General features: G+C 42.0%; 1 non-coding gene across 1 annotated transcript; it reads right to left on the bottom strand.

The window, feature by feature from the left end:
- Nucleotides 1–209: 209 nt before the first annotated feature.
- Nucleotides 210–314, bottom strand: LOC112136008 (small nucleolar RNA U13). Its single transcript, XR_002917220.1, has one exon. It is a non-coding gene; the product is annotated as a small nucleolar RNA U13 (small nucleolar RNA).
- Between the last annotated feature and the right edge of the window lie 5860 nt (nucleotides 315–6174).

The following is a 6174-nucleotide window of genomic DNA, read 5'->3' as shown; positions in this document are numbered from 1 at the left end:
TAAATATGGGTCAAATCAAAGAAAATAGGAACTGAAATCAAACTATTATAGGTGCACATGAAGAGAGTGACTTTTTTTCTGGTCTTCAATCCCTTTGAAGGGAATATCAGGGAGAGTAATTCTGATATGGAGCTGAGTTGGCATATATTTCTTGGCTGGCAGAAATTCCTATGGAAGGTAGACAATTATCAGAATTTTTTCCCCCCTCAGGTCAGATAGGTAATGTGCTGATGTCATAACAAGGTTCAGCGGGTGGCATAGCTCACATGTGCCCATGAACACCCAATCATTATGACCGTGAACTACAAAAGGACTGAATTATCAGAATCTTAATGGACATCAGGACATATGTTTATAAGACATTGAGATTCTCATAACAAGAGACATCCCTGTTGGGAAGCGGGACAGAGACATAGTAGATGTGGTCTTTACTGAGAGATTGAGAAGTGAATAGTATGAACTGAAACAAACAAACAAAAAGATTCCTTGTGCATTCAGTGGTACAATCTGGGGAGTGACTGCTAATTTTGGATGGACTACTTGGCTGTCAGGGCAAAAGATGTTACTTCCAGATATTTCCTCTACTTCAAAAAGTTTCTCACTCCTCCAGGTAAAAGGAAGACATGGTAACAGGGAGGTGATATTAGGTGTTGAGAAGAAAGAAAGCTAAAAGTTATGTCTAAGCCAGAAAGGTAGATGACACTATGAATCTCTGAGGCTGGTTGGTGACATATAAATAGGACTTCTTGTGACTGGTAAATATGTGCACGGACCCAAGCTTGAAAATGCTGGTGATTGTGAACAGGAAACATGAGACTCCATCTTGTACTAGTCAGGGAGATAGTCTTTCCTGATTATGTTCCGTTCCCCAATGTCTCAAGTAGCCCTTGCATTGGCCTCACTTGGCTCAATTCTGTTGTTGTAGTTGCAGCTGGAGAGTCAATCACTTTTATCTAATGGTTCAGGGAGGCTAATAGAGGCTTTCTGGCTTCACCATTGCCACCCTCCTCTCACGCACACACTGCCTCAAATCTAGGCGCTCTTTGAGAAAGCCATTCCTTGGAGGATGGCCACACAGTCTCTGCTTCTTGGAGTGGTGTCATCTAATATAATACCAAACCTTTAAAAAGAAAGAAAAAGTAAATTTAATCATGCTCTATTTCTAAAATAAAGTATTAAGTATCCATTCTTCCTTGGGTGATGAAATTATAGTCTATATATAGTCTCCATATGGTTTCTTCAGCTGTAATTAGCATCATTGGTGTCTGATTTCCTCAGTGGCTTAGGCTGTGGTTGTTAGTGGAGGCTGCGGTGAGACTTTGCTGGGGATGGGAATGCCAGGCAGGCCAATACCTGGGCCCCAGTGGTAGCCTGGACATATGGTTCTTGGCCTTATATGTGGCATATGCAGGCACCCTATGGTAGTGTGCCTGTGTGGGCTGATCCTTGGGCCTGCAGGTGGTCTTCTCTGGTGCTGGCAGTGGCAGTGATGAGTCAGGCATGTGGGCATTTCCCTGGGTCTCTGGGTAGTATGTGTGACCTTGGTGATGATAGTAGTGGTGGAAAGCCATACCTTTGCCCTATGGTATTTCAGACTTGCAAGGGGCCACAGGCCCCTTCTCACAGCCCCACTAGGCAGTGCCCCAGTAGGGACTCTGTGTGGGGATTCCAACCCCACATTTCTCTCTCATACTGACCTAGCAGAGGTTCTCCATGAGGGCCCCACCTCTACAGCAAACTTCTTCCTGGGCATCCATGCATTTCCATACATCCTCTGAAATCTAGGTGGAGGTTCCCAAACTCAATTCTTGTCTTCTGTGCACAACACAGAAGACCACAGGCTCAACACCACATAGAAGCTGCCAAGACTTGAGGCTTACACCTTCTGAAACAACAGCCCAAGCTGTACCTTGACCCCTTTTAGCCATGGCTAGAGTGGCTGGGATGCAGGGCACCAAGTCCCTAGGTTGCACAGGGCAGGGTGATCCTGGACCTGGCCCACAAAACCAGTTTTTTCCACCTAGGCCTCAGGGCCTGTGATAGGAGGGGCTGCTGTGAAGACCTCTGACATGCCCTGGAGACATTTTCCCCATTGTTTTGGTGATTAACATTTGGCTGCTTTTTATTTATGGAAATTTCTGCAGCCGGGTTGCATTGAATTTCTCCTCAGAAAATGGGTTTTTCTTTCCATCACATCTTCAGGCTACAAATTTTCCAAACTTTTATGCCCTGTTTCCCTTTTAAAACTGAATGCTTTTAACAGTACCCAAGTAACCTCCTGAATACTTTGCTGCTTAGAAATTTCTTCTATTGGCTGGGCACGGTGGCTCATGCCTGTAATCCCAGCACTTTGGGAGGCCGAGGCGGGCAGATCACGAAGTCAGCAGATCGAGACCATCCTGACTAACATGATGGAACCCCTTCTCTACTAAAAATACAAAGAATTAGCCAGGAGCGGTGGCACGCGCCTATAGTCCCAGCTACTCGGGAGGCTGAGGCCGGAGAACGGCGTGAACCTGGGAAGTGGAGCTTGCAGTGAGCCGAGATCGTGCCACTCTACTCCAGCCTGGGTGACAGAGTGAGACTCCATCTCAAAAAAAAAAAAAAAAAAAAAAAAGAAATTTCTTCTGCCAGATACCCTAAATCATCTCCTTCAAGATCAAATTTCCACAAATCTCTAGGGCAGGGGCAAAATATTGCTAGTCTCTTTCCTAAAACACAGCAAGAGTCACCTTTACTGCACTTCCCAACAAGTTCCTCATCTTCATCTGAGACCATCTCAGCCTGGACTTCATTGTCCTTATCATCATCAGCATTTTGGTCAAAGCCATTCAACAAATCTCTATGAAGTTCCAAACTGTCCCACATTTTCCTGTCTTCTTCTGGACCCTCCAAACTGTTCCAACCTCTGCCTGCTACCCAGTTCCAAAGATGGTTCCACATTTTTGGGTATCTTTACAAGCATTGCCTCACTCTACTTGTACCAATTTATTGTATTAGTTCATTTTCATGCTACTAATAAAGACATACCCAAGACTGGGTAATTTATAAAGAAAAAGAGGTTTAATGGACTCACCATTCCATGTGGCTAGGGAGGTGTCACAATCATGGGGAAAGGCAAAAGGCACGTTTTACATTGCAGCAGGAAAGAGAGAGAATGAGAACGAAGTGAAAGTGGTTCCCCTTTATAAAACCATCAGATTTCATGAGACTTATTCACTAGCATGAGAACAGTATGGAGAAAACCCCTCCTGATTCAATTATCTCCCACCAGGTCCCTTCCACAACACGTGGTAATTATGGGAGCTACAATTCAAAATGAGATTTGGCTGGGGACACAGCCAAACCATATCAGCAGGGACTGCCCAACTCTCCCTATAAAATGTCAAGTTAAGCACCCCAGATGAAGCAGTTAATATGCTTCACAAGAAAACCATGTTGGGCTGGTTTTATGATAACTGGCTTATCCTCTCAGCAAATATGCCTATTACCCAGGTCAAGGTAAATTTTGGGGTTCAGGGAGCCCCTTTTACATTGGTGCCCCTCCCACAGAATCATAGGACTGTTTAAGAAGCCTTATCAAATTTGCTCTTCCTTATAGGTCTTACAGATGCAACTCCCTGCTGGGAACCCAAACCCTTTTTCACCAGAAGAGATAAAATAGGCCTGGCACAGTGGCTCATGCCTGTAATCCCAGCACTTTAGGAGGCCAAGGTGGGTGGATCACCTCAGGTCAGGAGTTCAAGAACAGCCTGGGCAACATGGTGAAACCTCATCTCTACTAAAAATACAAAAATTAGCCAGGTGTGATGGTGGGCACTTGTAATTCCAGCTACTTGGGAGGCTGAGGTAGGAGAATCACTTGAACCAAGGAGGCGGAGGTTGCGGTGAGCTGAGATCACGCCACTGCACTCCAACCTGGGTGACAAGAGCGAGACTCTGTCTCAAAAAAAAAAAAAAAGAAAGAAAGAAAGAAAAGGTAAAATGATCTGGGGGCTAAAAACAAAACAAAACAAAACAAAACAAAAAAAACAAAAACATACAGGCTAACAGAATTATAAAATTTAAGATGTTTAAACAAACTTTATGGAAGGTAGTTGTAAGCCCTTTACGTAAATGTCATGTGAAAATGGGTACTATATCTGACTGGGAGATGTTTCCCCTTTCTAGTATTATAAAGCTGAAGGCATATAAATCTGCTCTTTTAGTAAATGTTAATTGAACATGCTGAATGGGAACTAGTAAAATTGCCTGAGCCCACAAAGTATTGGGTAGAAGCTAGCATGCTACTCAGGACAAATCCTCCATTTCATAGCCATCTGTGGCACATTTATTGGGGTTGATGGCAAAAAACTGTAAATACTTCCCAATGACAGTATTGAACTGAGAATTTCCACCTGAGAGCCATGTACTGCCTTGCTATGGAATTTTAACTGAAGCTACTCCTATGCTAATAAAAATGATGGTGCCCAAAAGAGTTCCATAAAAAAATAAAAATGATTTACATAGAATCTTGCTACCTGGGGATATTAGGAGAAAATACTGATAAGTAGGGGGCCTCTTTCCTAGATTCTACCATGCCTGATAGACAGCTTTCATGAGCTGTTGGCTTGTAAATGGCATTTCCCAAATAAACAAACATTGTTTGAAAGCTCCGGCTCTGGTTAAAGCAGGGTCAATAAAATCTTTTTCTTTTGAGTTATTTGAGTGAAGTATGTTTTTGTAAGCAAATTTATATTTCTCTTTGAGTTTAAAATTTGGATTGTGATTTTATGACAGTACAGTCATTTGCATAAATTCAAAAAGCATCTTTTAAAACAAAAGAATTTGAGACACTGGTTATTTTACTAAGACTTTAACTAAAATAGCCTATTTTTAGGTAAAGTTCAGTCAAGGTCAACTTAAAGAAGCCTATATGGCCAATCAATTCTTGCTGCATTTTTAATTAATTAATTAATTTTTTTTTGGAGATGGAGTCTTGCTCTGTCACCCAGGCTGGAGTGCAGTGGTGCGATCTCACCTCACTGGCACCTTTGCCTCCTGGGTTCAAGCGATTCTCCTGCCTCAGCCTACCGACTAGATGGGACTGTAGGCGTGTGTCACCACGCCCGGCTGATTTTTGTATTTTTAGTAGAAACGGGATTTCACCATGTTAGCCAGGCTGGTCTTGAACTCCTGACCTCAGGCAATCCACCTGCCTTGGCCTCCCAACGTGCTGGGATTACAGGCATAAGCCACCACACCCAACCCTTGCTGCATTTTATGCAAAATTACCAGGCCAAGTATAATAAGCCTACAACTTATTTTGCACACAAATTGGTCTTGCTATAATTTCTCTTTAATAGAAAAAAAGGTGGGGAGCTAAAGGAATTGCTTCAAAGGAAAACATTTAATACTCAATTTCAGCCCTAACCTTTTTTTTTTTTGAGTGGAGACTGAAACATCATTTTTTGGCTACGGTAATCCACTAGCGAGTACCAGATTATAATTTTTCTTCCTATTTTTATTTGGTACCCTAATGGAATAGGTTCCTTTTTCTGTTCTGACACGCAAATTACTCTTTTAATTATCAAACTATAAATGTTATTTATCTCTTCTTGTTTTACTTCCAATAAAACCCAAATCATGATATTTTGAAGATCAGAGATGTGGCTCTCCCTCATTTTGGCATCCCACTGAGCCGGGATCTGTATTTCACTGCGAATGTTCTGCTGCAAAAACCACACAAGCACCCTTCCCTCTAGGCCCAGCTACTGTCACAGAACAGGAAGGGGCATAAGATTGTAAGGGCTGGTTTTAAAGAACAAAATTAGGTCAAGGTCAAACCTCCAAATCAAGGAGCTGTACAAAAATGCCTAAACAGCTGGTAAAACAAGTTTAGTTGCTTTCTAAACGATTATGTGTCACTTTTGCATCTACCCCAACCATGAAAATTTTTTGCTTATTATAGAATTACAGGAAAATATTTACTAACAGGATAAAAAATACCTCGTAACAAAGACTCGTGGGTATAATGCTCCTGGTTATGAGTTATGAAGATAAACATATCTATATATATATATTTTTTTCAGAACAATGCTTATATTTGCATAGCTAATTGCTGTATGTCTTTAACAAAAGCCAAGCTTACAGTAGCTCAACACACAGAGGTTAAAAATAAGTCAGTCTTGTAAC

The sequence above is a fragment of the Pongo abelii genome, chromosome 10 (genome assembly GCF_028885655.2).
Source record: "Pongo abelii isolate AG06213 chromosome 10, NHGRI_mPonAbe1-v2.0_pri, whole genome shotgun sequence".
Lineage (NCBI taxonomy): Eukaryota > Metazoa > Chordata > Mammalia > Primates > Hominidae > Pongo > Pongo abelii.
The sequence above is the reverse complement of the archived record's forward strand: the minus strand, read 5'-3'. Positions and strand labels throughout refer to the sequence as shown.